The sequence below is a fragment of the Microcebus murinus genome, chromosome 15 (assembly GCF_040939455.1).
Source record: "Microcebus murinus isolate Inina chromosome 15, M.murinus_Inina_mat1.0, whole genome shotgun sequence".
NCBI lineage: Eukaryota > Metazoa > Chordata > Mammalia > Primates > Cheirogaleidae > Microcebus > Microcebus murinus.
In genome coordinates this window covers 61,551,467-61,564,726 of record NC_134118.1, presented here as the reverse complement: position 1 = coordinate 61,564,726, position 13,260 = coordinate 61,551,467, and positions in this window count along the sequence as shown.

The following is a 13,260-nucleotide window of genomic DNA, read 5'->3' as shown; positions in this document are numbered from 1 at the left end:
TCCCCAAAATTCAAGAAACAGACAATCTATATCTTACATAAATTGCTTCAGAAAACATAAAAGGGCTGAAAACTTCCTAACTCATATTATAAGACTAATACATTTTAAAAAGTTCAGCACTGCAGAAAAAATTGGTATGATAATTTTATTTCTAAACAAGTTGCAAATATCCTAAATAAAATTGTATATAGATGAATCCAATAGAGTAGTAAAAAAAAAAGAATCAATAGATCAAGCCTGATATTTCCCTGAAATGTAAGAATTACCATAATTTTAAAAAACTCTAGAGTGGAAAATAGCATATTAATGAATTTAGGAGAAAAATCCCATGGTTCTTTTTGCAGTTATTTAACAACACTACCAAAATATTTACACTGCACCAGACATTGGTCTAACTCAAAGGCTTTATAAATATTAACTCATTTAATCTTCATGATAACCTTATGTGGTAGATAATATTATTATCCACATTTTAAAGATGAGCACGGAAGCCCAGGGAGATTATGTAAGTAGGTCAATAAAGGTCATTTAGCTAATAAGCAGCAAAGCCAAGGTTCGGTACAAGCAGTCTGGCTCCAGAGTCCAGATTTTTAACCATGCACTATTTTATGCTGCCTCTTTTACAATATATGCAAAAAAACTCATTTGAAAAAGTTAAAACTTTATATTTTATAAACATACTAGAACACTGGGACCAGAAAAAAATATCTTTAATATCATAAAAGGTATGTTTACTAAAAATGTTCACATTTTAGATATATTTCCTTTAATTTCAGGAATAAGAAAAGAATCCCTCTTATGACTTCTCCTGTCCAACGTTTATTCATTCAACAGATATTTACTGGTCATTTATTCTGTGCCAGGTACTGTCTTAGGTACTGGGGATGCAATTGTGAAGAAAACACAAAAGACACAAAAAATCTTATGCTGACAGAGCTTACATTCCGACAGAAGTAGGTAATAAATCAAACAATCATGCAAATTATAATAGCTGGGTAGGTAATAAGTGATATGATGAAAATGAAAACAAAGATGAGGACAGAGGGTACTGGGAAAACTTACAATTTTAAATAAATTGGTCAGAAGGTAATATTTGAACTAAGACTTAAAAGAAGTAAGGTGATGTTGGAGGTTCTAGCCAATGCAAAAAATAAAAGTCATTTTAAAAAGGGCCAAGAGAATTGAGGATAGCAATAAAGGGATAAAAACATTATGGTTAGAAAATGCTCTGATCACTTATATAGAAAACTCAAGAAAATCTACACAAAGAAATTATTCATGGCAGTAAGAATTCAGCAAGTTTCCAAGAATTAAATCAACATAAAATCCATTGCACCCTTTATAGACATAATGACAAATTAAAATATAATAATACATTAAATACTATCTGTTCACATATCTTGGATTTAGCTTAATAGAGAATGCATAAAAATTTCATAAGTACACACATATGTTTTTAAAATTCTATTAAAGAACTTTTAAAAATACCAAATTAAGTGGAAAGAAAAATCATTGTATGTCAATTCTTTCCAACTTAATGTAAAATTGACTATTCGACATTTATAATAAAAATTCTAGCTAATTTTACTGGGAAACTTGAAAAACTGAATCTAAAAATTACAGTGAAGAATAAAGGTCCACAGTTAGCTAAGATGATTTTGAAAAAGAAGCCCCAAGCTATAATATTAAGGCATATTACAATGTTATAGTAATGAAAAGGATATGGCAACAGCATGGAAACAGACAAATAGACTAATAAAATGGAAAAGTGTGTTTAGCATACCCTCTTATATAAGAGAATTTGGAATATAGTTGATCTGGCATGAAATATCAATGATAAAGGATACAATATATTTTTAATCCTGTTAAGAAAATTGACTCAGTATGTGGAGAAACAATGACTTTGATCCTACCTCATAACATATAAAAAAATAAACTCCAGACAGTCTGTAGATCCAAATCTGAAAAGCAAATCTATATAAACCCTATGAGAGAAAAGATACGAGATATCCTTGTGAGTCAGTGTGTCAGAAATTGTAAATGTTTATGAAATACTTCAAAAGTACATTTTATTACATCAAAATTATACATTTAAATAAGAGAAATTACCAGGAACTGTGAAGGATCTCAGATTTTATCTCAGACTTTTCACAAGTTAGCAGTGCCATAGTTTCAGGATGCTATGAAAAGGCATGAGATTCCTGGGTCTGAGACAAAGGGTTTTGTTACTCATGGCAGAGCAGGAAACATGAGATTCTGAAGGTGGGGGTACACTGCAGCCTTCTGATTTCAAGGTTGTTCTTTTTTAAGCACCAAAGGAGGCAAGAAAAACTTCATCTTTCTACGTTGCACCCCTTTTAATAAAAAGATTTTTTTCTGTAAAATTTGTATTCAGTCAAAAGGCTGCACTTAAGGACCTAGAAGGCCACATTTTGCCTTAAAGTTGTAGGTTTCCACCTGGCAACCTGCCTAGCTTTTGTCACAGAGGGAGATATTACCTTTGTCATACTGGATATTAAATATGCCCTCTAATCCACATGGAGATAGTATCTGTCTTCCAAGGCTGTTTACCATACAAACACCCTGGAAAAGATGGTTCAGAACAAACTTGTCAGTGTCTCTGCTTTCAAGAAGTGCAGAAATGTGAGAGACCCATGGCAAACTGTCTGCTATCAGAATTTAGAGTCAGAGTAAACACATAGATTATAGACTGAGGGAATTTGTTTTAGACTTTTCTAACTTTCAGGAAAAAATAGGAAATCAATTAAAAATGGGCAGTAGTTATGAGTAGGCAACTCCTATGATAAAATTCAAAATACTAATAAGTACTTAAAGAGACGCTCAAATTAACTAGCAATCAAAGAAGTGAAAATTAAAACAAGCATGAAACATCAGTTTGCACCCATCAAATTGACAAAAGTTATAAGTTGATTAATATCATGTGCTAGCAAGGATGCATGGACAGTAACCTTCGTAACCTACCAGTAACAGTGCATCTGGCACTACTATTTAGAGAACAAATTTAGCCTTTTTGGTGAAAACATTATGCATATGCATTATGATCCAGCACTTCCATTCCTGGGAGTAAACCCTAGAATGACTTTGCTAAGATATGTGCGAAGGTGTTTAACTCAGCAATATGTTGGAGTCTATCTTCATACCCATGAAAAGTGGAAATGGTACATCCATAAGATGGCATATCATTCATTACACAGAAGGAATAAACAAGACCTAGAAGGAGTAAAACTTAAATATATTAGAAGTATCATATTGAGTTAAAAACATAAGAATAACTGATATTTATGTAGATTTATGTAGATGTTTAAAAACACACACACAAATCCAATAATATAGAAAACCATATTCACTTCTCTATAATCATTCTCTATTTCCTCCTTTTGTTTTTCTTAATGGCACTGATCACTACATCAAATTACATTTATGTTTGTTTATTAACTAACAAGTCTGTTGTCTGTCTCCACCACTAGGTGGAAACCACTAGGGCATTTCTGACTGTCTGTTTCTTGGTAGTTCACAGCCCCTACGATGGTGCCTGACACATAATATGAGCTGGCAGATTATTTTAATGCATTGTATGTTTTTCATGGATACTCTTATCTATAAATAAATGAATGGGAACAAAATGTTTTATGTAATCTGATTGTCTTCAGGCATCCATGGCCTGGGACATTAAATAACGTCACCTAACATCATTAGCTGCAATTTTTGTTTTTGTCCCCAGCTGGTTTTCCAGGACTCCTGGTTTCTTGAAAGTGCCCCTTAAATACTTCTGAGAGTCCCGTGAGCTGATGCATCCATCTGTCAATAACCTCCATGCTGCATCTATCTTGTTCTTCTCCTGACACGGCAGCTCCTCTTTGCTGTCCTTTGCTTAGGAAGCTGCCTAGAAAGTGACTCAGACCTCTGCCACTCCCAAGTACCAACTGTGAGATGCCGAAGTCCATCCCACAGACGGTGTTATCTGATGCTCTCAAGGCCACTAATTCCTAAGGTTCCAGACGAGTGTGTAAGATTCTTTACATAAAGGTGGAGAATGCCTTGTTCCCCAACTCTGTATAGCACTTGCGACCTTGCTCTGGATTTAAGAGGCTTCCCTCTCTAGGAGCGATAAACAAGCCCAGATACATGACACACCATGTTGCTTTCTCTGGTTAAATAGACAAGCAAGAAAAGATATAACTTTATCCTCTTTCTTTAATTAAAGAGCAAAATGTCTCCTTATTTATCAATGTTTGTAAAAAGATTTTGAAAAATGTCATTGGCCAACTAGTTTCTCAAACACCCAAGCTCTGAATTGTAGCTATTTGAGCTCTTCTTGATATATTTACATCCAAAAGGAGAAAAGAGCTTCAAAGGGGAGCAGGAAAACACTGTGCAAATGAGGAGAATAGGTTTGAGATCAGGCCATTAGGTTTGGCATCCAATAGCTCACTCATAACATTAGAAAAAGGAGTTTCTATAGTCAGCTGGAGGCATAGTCTTAAAAGTAGCCAAAGCTCTTTGTTCTGTAGGGGGACTGGGCTCCACTAAATATTTGGCAACAAACAAGCATTTCTCTCCAAGACATTGAGAAATACAGAACAGTTATGTTTATTTTATTTTATTTAGAGATGCAGACATGCTCCTGTAGCCAAAGCAGAACTTGGAACGATTTTTGTTTCTGGTCTCTGGGTGTAGGTTTACTCTTTTGTTTAATAAGAAAGTCAACAACACTTTCGATAATCAGTGGTTTTCCCTGGTGTTCTAACAAACATTATCTTCCTGCACAGAATAGGTCCTCACAGCCCGGGCTGTGGTAAACAGGTCCTGAGAGTGTAATCGCCGTGGCCACTCTCACCTCCTTGAATGCCGCTCGATTACTGCCTTGCCATCTTCCGAGCCCGTGCTGCAAGCATCCTGGAACAAAGGCTCTGTACACTCAGGCTATTTGTTTTCCTGAGAGAATGACTCATAAAGGAAAGATGTTTATAAAGGCGTTATTTTCTTTTTTGCCAATAGTGTTGAATTCTTTTCCCTCCCCATTCATTCTTAATTGTGAGATTTTTATTTTTAGAAAGAATTTTTGAGGTTTTTGTTATTTTATAATAAAAGCCCAAAATAATCCACTCAGCATTCCAAATCATGGGCCAGGGAGTAGGAGGCGTTCTCTGTGTTTCCCCTCATAGAGAAAAGCCTGCTGGCTTAGCTCAAGCTGCTATGACAAAATACCATAGACTGAGTGGCTTAATCAACGAACATTTATTTTCTCATAGTTCTGGAGGCTGGAACTTGGAGATCAGGATGCCAGCAAGTCTGGGCTCTCAGTGAGGGCCATCTTCCTGGTTATGTCCTTATGTGGGCTTTTTTGGTGACATGGTCTCACAGAGAGAGAGACAGAGAGACAGAGAGAGAGAGAGAGATACTGGGTCTCCTCTTTTAAAAAGGGCACTAACTCCATCACAAGAGTCCCATCCTAGTGACCTTCTCTAACTCTAACCACTTCCCAAAGGCCCACCTCCATATACCATCACACTGGGGGTTAAGGTTTCAACATACGAATTTTGGGGGATACAAACATTCAGTTCCTAGCACCTGTAGTCAATCGATCCAAGAAGAACAGAGTTTGTCTCTGTAGCAGAAGAGGATTTTCTTGCTTCCTAACTGCCCTTAAGAACAGTCCTCTTGGAGAGAACAGCCAGAGTGCAGGAGACGATAAGATTTTTGCTCGATATATGAAAAAATAACTGCCTAATAGTAAAAGCTTTCAGAAAGAAGAATGGGCACATTCTACGAGTAGTGAGCTCCATGTGTCCGCAGGTATTTTAGCAGGAGTTGGGTAGCTGTGGAGAAACTATGAACACGTTCACGAATCCAGGTCCCTTTCCAATGCTGAGTCTATGTTTTGGAAAAATTCCTTTTGGGGCTAGGGTGCACACATCCTCATCACTTATGTGCCATTCCCAGGCCTCAGGAGTCACAGGTTTGGACTTAAACTTCAGTGTAAGCAGACCGTTTGGAGGACAAGTGGAAGTTTTCACATTTTCCTTGGCTCCACAGGGCACCATCAAGGCCTCAGGGGCAGGACCGAAGCTTGGGAAAGGAATCATGCACAGTCATGTGCAAGCATTACAGCCAACATCGCAGGGGTGGGACACTTCTACGGTCTCACAAGTTCCCTACAGGTAAAGTCGTGTGTCACAAGCGACAACACTGATACCATTCTTCCTTTCCTCCCACACTCTCTCTACCCGTGGAAAGTCAACCAGTTTTCCTGTCCCAAATCAAATGAAACTTTCTCCATAAAATGATTCCTTTATTCATAAAATAAAATAAATGTAATAATTCTGCGATTCATGCTTCCCATATGTCTTTTCATTTTTAGTGCTTAGAAAGTACTTTCCCTATGGCTCTTAGCTCATCCTATTACCTGGTACTTTTAGTCTAAATGTATCTTCTCTTATCTACTAGGATCTAAATTGTTGAGGACAGGGATTGTGTCTAATAGATTTTTATATCCCCTAAAATGTTGAATACTCTACCTCCTAGCTAGTAAATCTTAGTAGATAGACATTAGATGAATGGATGAATGAATAAAATATTCTGAATACAGGAAAAATGGCAAAGTTATCTTGGAACAATAGGATTCCTCTCCTCCTTTTTTAAATCTAACCTATGTGGTCTTTCATTTCAAATTTTGGGCTGGAAAATGACAAGATAGGAAGATAGGGGGTAGGAAGTTGGCACATTTGTTGGCTGCATACATATGTGACTTCGTGAAATATCACAGTCTCAAGGATCAAGTTATAATTTTTACCCTTTTTAGATAAGGAAAACAGTGGGGTTATAAAGAGGAAAAAAAAAACCAAGTCAAGTTTCAACACTCATCATGAGAGGCATTAAAATAGGATGATATGGAGAAAGTGACTTTCCTTTAGATGGATAAACCTCAGTCAACAACACTGAGTGAGAGAAAGGGAAGAAGATTTCAAGCAACTTAAATACAAAGAAAAGGCGTTTTAAAACATTAGTAATTCTTTTCCACATTTCCCTTTGGGCTCTCTTCATCAGGAAAATATTCCCCTGTATTTCACAGCAATATATCTTATTTTTTTAATATGCAGCAACCACCAGCCAACGAGAAGCTGAAGCAGAGACATTGTACAGCTATCTTGGCGCTGGTTCTTAATACATGTTCAGGGGGTTAATGCTCAGTAAAGCAAAGAGGATGATCGCCAGATAAAACAGTCACAGTCCTCATGGTGGAAAATAACGTTGCCAGGCAAGCCAAATTATAATTTCTTCTACGACTTCTCTTTCCAGGAAGTGCTTATGAAAAACACCTTTCCAGCACAATAGTCACTGAATCCAATTATGTATTTTTAGACACCACTAACCATTTCTTTTTGTTGTTGTTTCTTCCAGTTCAAGAAAATTCTGCACATCTGGAAAGAACAGCAATGAAGGACAGGAACTGGTGCATTCGTGCCGGGCTCTTACTGGGCGTGTTGCATTTAATTTCCCCCATTTTTATGACACTTTCCTAAGCTGCTACTCCAGACATTCAATAAAACACCTCACCATATAGAACCGTAAAAGAAGGAAAGTCTAAAGAACTCTGACTAAAGTTCTGAACGTCCAAGCGCCACAATGACCTGGAGAGGCGATCGCAGCGTGGGTTCAGGCCTTCAGGAACCACTTCCCTGGGGTCGCCCTTGACCCCTGTGTGTAAGCACACCTGCCTCTGTGCACCTCAAATCCACTGCGAGACAGACTGTCCTGCTTGGGATTGCCTTCTTGAACCTTCCCACTTCCTTAATGCCAGAAGAAGGATGCAAAGAAGCATAGCATGGATTCAGTTCACCATACTCCCACCATCAGGCTATGGTCAGGTTTTCCACTGGGCAAATGAGAAGTCATTGCTTGCTATATTTTTTATTCATAAAGAACCAAGGACTAATGATGGACACTGGCTAGAGCAAGATCATAGCGTGCTGGAGACAGGGAGAAATTAGATGTGGGATGAACAGGTCAAGAATGGAGTCACCACCCAGGCTTTAAGCATGATAGGAAGTAAGGCAAGGCCGAATTATCTGGATGCCTCGGGAAGCCATTTACTTAGAAAAAGATCTGAAATAAATAAAGAATACTCAGCTCCTAGTTTCCCCATACTGCTTTATCTAAAAAGGAACTGGCTTTTACTTATTTAAAATATGTCTGAGTTTCAAACCCTTGCCTAATAGCTGGATGCAAGGTCAGGAGACCCTACGAGGGTACCGCGTGCCCATCACATGGGAGAAAGCAGAAAACACAAAATGGGAGGCCACAGGCACTAAAATCTACATTTTAACCACTCTGTGAACTTTTGGGGGATGACTCTTGCCTATTTTTAAAATTCTGTATTAAATTTTTCTTTTACTGTATCTTCTCCATGACACAGGCACACTGCTGGTTAGAAAGAGAAACATTCCCTATCATATCTCTATGGAGAGGGGTGAGAAATCCCTTGGTTTTTAAGAAAAATCCTTCTTTTCTTCCCTCTCCATTCTTTCTTTCCTCTTCCTTTCATTTCCTTTCCCTCCTCCCTCCCTCCTTTCCTCTTCCCCTCCATTCCTTCCTTTCTGTCTTCCTAAAATAGTCCAGGGGCACTCAGGGGAGGTGTGGACATTGTAACATTGTCCTGGGAGGGGTTGCGGAGGCAGCCTGGGAGGCTTGTGGCATCTGAGTGAGGTGCAGGGTGGGTGGGGTGGGGCAGGGGTGCATTGGTGGCAGCTCAGCACAGCTTGTCAGAGCATAAGCCAGTTGGGGACGATGTCTGACAGAGCAGAGGGTGGTAGGGTCCAGTGTAGGCAGTTGGAGATTGGGTGGGAGAAGAAGGCATCCTCAAGGAGTGGCATGTGACAATGGTGGCTGCCAGCGCCGTACGTAGGGTGATGAGAGACCACACAGGTTGAGGAGCTTGTCCACACCAGGAGGTGGGGTGAGGAGAAAGAGGGCGATGGCTTTGATAGGAGTTGGGTACCTATAAAGGGAAATGATCAAATAATTATATGTACTGAGATTAATTGAGCCAGATTATCCTCACGGGTGCAGAGAATTACATATATGGAAAAAGAGAAAATTGGAATGAACCCTGTAATGTTGGATTGGAAGTGGAAATGTCAGAGTGGACTCATAGTTTTTAATAGAGAGATAGATAAATAGAAATATAGATAGCTAGGTATAATATAATTGTATATTGATAATATAATTGTATATATTTCATGTTTTTCCTAGTTCTGTTCTCTGAGAAAAACTAGGAGCAGTGACACCCCGATAGCAATGAGCACATCTTTCACTCAGTTCTTGGTTTATAAATACCATTCTCCATTAATAGGAGTCATGTCACTTTGGACAAATTGCTGATTCCTGAGCTGGGGAAGGGAAGATATAGAACATATTTTTGTACCAGAAAATAAGAAATGCTCTAAAAGTTATAGAACCATGTTAAGAATACACACAAGCCAGTTTGAAGGGGCTTCCACTGGTCAAATACAGGACCAAATGACCATCAAATAAGGAATGACAATAGCAGATTATAACAAAGTGAATAAAAATAGGAATCTATGAGTCCATGCAAATATGAATAAATGAAAAAATGAATGTACGAGAAGAGGTAAAAGATTTTCCTAATAGAGGAATAAGGTCAACTACTGAATATAGAAGGAATACTTTTACAATCGTCACAGTAATAAGCTATTCAGCAAAAACATCAATGCATAGAAAATATGTGGGTCAAAGTTAGACGAGGCACAAAATACTTAGTCTCAAAGTGCCTCTGCACAAAGTATTTATCAATTCCATTGGAGAGAAGAGTATCTTTACCTGGAAGATATTGCCTTAATCACGTGCTTGTGGTTAATATTACCAGAAATGGGACAAAGTGAATTTGGTTGCAACTTGCTGGGGTGCAGTAAGAATAACACACTGTCACTGCTCTGATATTTCTGCTCACAATACTCAGCTTGAATCTAGACATGAATAAAAATAAAACAAATCTAAATTGGAGGACATACTGCAGAACAACTGGCCTGTAGTCTCAAAACTGTCACGGCTACACACAAGTCAGGAAAAGAGGGAGAATGAACCCAGTCTGAGGGAGACTAAACAGACATGCCAGCTAAATATAATCACAGCCTTTCTGTAAAGGATATTACTGGAAAAATGGAGAAGCTTGAATAAAGTCTGTGGAATAGATGGTAGTAATGTCTCCATTTAACTTCCTGATTTGGATGGTTATATTGTAGTTATGTGAAACAATATCCTTACTTGTAGGACATTTATATTAACATATTTGGCAACTTAATTTAAAATAGTTTAGGAAAAAGAAAAACAAAACAAGCTCTTGTACTATTCTTTTCACTTTTTTTGTAAGTTTAAAATTATTTTAAAATAAAAATATAAACACACACACAAAGAAGTACAGATAAAACTTGGGATATCTGAACAAGATCTGTGGATTTTATCAACATCATATTCTAGCTGTGATATTATTGTACTATAGTTTTGCAAAATGTTACCATTGAGGGAAATTGGTTATAAAGCATAAGGACATTTCTGTATCATTTCACACAACTCCAGGTGAATCTACAATTATCTACACAAGAATTTCATTATAAAGAAGAGTCAAAAAAATGTTAGATTTAAGGGAATTAAGTATTTACTGAGCATAGCCTCTCATTGAATCATTACAACAGCTCTATGCCGTTGGTGTTATTATACTCAGTATATAAATTAAAAAAATAAATAGAGTTTAAGTAATAGGCTTAAGATCTGAAGGTTAGGAAGTAGAAGAGATGGAATTGAATTAAAAATCTATCTGGTTTTACAGATAGAAGAAAATATTACCCCAGAAAAATCTAGAAAAAAGACTTCAAGTATACCCAATTGCTGTTTTGATGAAAACTAAAAAATGCATACATAACTTTTGTCAAATAAACTAAGTAGATATAAATTTTAAAAAATAAAATAATGGACACTAAATTCTCTGTGCAGGCCATGAAGGTAAAGAATTTTGACTACTAAGATTTCACAAAACCCAAATTTCAATATAAATCTGAAAATAATGTTGTCATGGTTTGGTTACAAAGAGAGTTTCAACTTCTAAAAGAGCACAAGAAATGTCTTTGGAATTTTCTTAATTACAATTTTACAAAGCAAAGAGTTAACAGTTAGTATGAAAACATTTAAGAGAAATATAGACATGGAAACAAGATGTGGGAATATATACACCCATTATCTAGATAGGAGATTCTATCTCTAAAATTAGCTCATTTAGACATATAGAATATGCTTGCTGAGGAAAAATAGCTACTTTTATAAGAAAATGGAACATCACTAGGCAAATTAAATTATTGCTGGATATCTGATCTCTGAAAAGAATATTTCTATTTTTAGATATATTTCTAGTGTTCAAAAATACTTTAAAACTCTAGAATTCTGAATGCAGCCCATAGAAACATCATATATTAAAAGAAACAGTGAACATAGTAGGTGGAGAGTTGCTATAAAGGAAGGAAATATTCCGTGGTCATATGTGGAAGCAAATTATGAGATCAATTACGACTTGGTAATAATAAACAGTCTTAAAAATATAAATTCAGGAGGCAGGAAGATTGCTTGAAGCGAGGAATTTGAGGCCAGCCTGAGCAACAGGACAAGACCCAATCAATCCCAACCAAAAAATAGAAAAATTAACCAGCTGTGGTGGTGCACACCTGTAGTCCCAGCTGCTTGGGAGGCCGAGGCAGGAGGATCTCTTGAGCCCAAGAGTTTGAGGTTGCTGTGAGCTACGATGTCACTGCACTCTACCTGGGGCAGGGCGACAGAGCTGGACTCTGTCTCAAAACAAACAAACAAAGGAAACTTATATACACACAAATTAAAAAGATTAGGTCTCCTTCCTGGCCACAGTGAACATAATTCTGGCTTCTTTATCTCTGGCCCCAATGAAAAAAACAAGGACGATTAGGGCATCTGAACCTTCCAGGAAGAGTTCAAGAACACAATCAACTTTCTCCACCCAACCTGTCATAGAGTTTAAAATATTATTAACTGCAATTATGTTTTCAAGATAAGGAATCATAATCTAACAGCTAATATTTGATGGACGTCTCTTAGTTGTCTGGAGTTACCAACTGGCAAGTAGCTGGACACAGAGTTGAATGCAGGGTTGCTGGGCAGTAAAGACCGTATTCTTGGAAGTTAATGAGTCCTTTGTGGACAGTTTAGAACAACTTTGAACTTCCAAAAGTATTTACAAACTTCAGAAGTTATAATAGATTTTTAGAAAGGATGCTCTATTTTTTAAACTGAAGATTTAAACTGATCTTGCTGAAAAGCGAAAAAACTGGATATATTTACAGTGATATTTAAAACGTATCTTTATGTGTTTAGTAAGCTACAACTCAAGGACTTTTTACTTTATCTTCTGAGAATCATAGCTCAAATTTCCATATTTTCCCCCCAAGTGTATGGAGATAGCTGAGCTATGTCCTCATATTAACATCCAGGTTTCCTAAAACCATGATTAATTGAGAGATTTAAACTGATGTCCTTTTTCTACTCTTTTAAGACACAAAGAGTACTTAAAAGGACTATATTTAGTGTCTACTAGAATTACTATCTAGTACATTTAAATAATGCACATTTAAATGAATAATATATAATTTAGATCAGAAGTTTTTTTTTTTAAGTTAAGTGTGATTAAATACACTTCCCCCTAACCTTCTATTATTATTCATGCTGATTTTCTCTCATTCTTGAGTAAAACTAGCTCATCCCAAATCTTTATTGGGTCATCTATGATTTTATGGTACTTGTCACTGGCTCCTCATTTGGGAGTTAAAATACCTTATTCAAGTATCAAAAATTTTATAGCCCTTTTTCTCTATCTTCTGTAGACTTATTATCCCTCTATTAAGAGAGACATAATTAATTTCTCTTAGAAACTATCAGTACAAAGTCATAACTTATCTTCCAAGTTCTAAGCTTTCCCACTGCTTTGTCTAGTTCTTATGCTCCAACAAAATTTATGTAGCTCAGCCATATAATGGTCTGAAATGATAATCTGAAACATTTCATGTTTTTGCACAAGTATTTTACATTTTTCCCCTTAGTTCCTTTTCTTATCAGATACTTCACAAATTGCTTTTTACCTTTCCCCTTATTCAAGTTTTAAAATGTCATAATAAACTGGAGTATGCTAAGGAACTAAGAAAATCT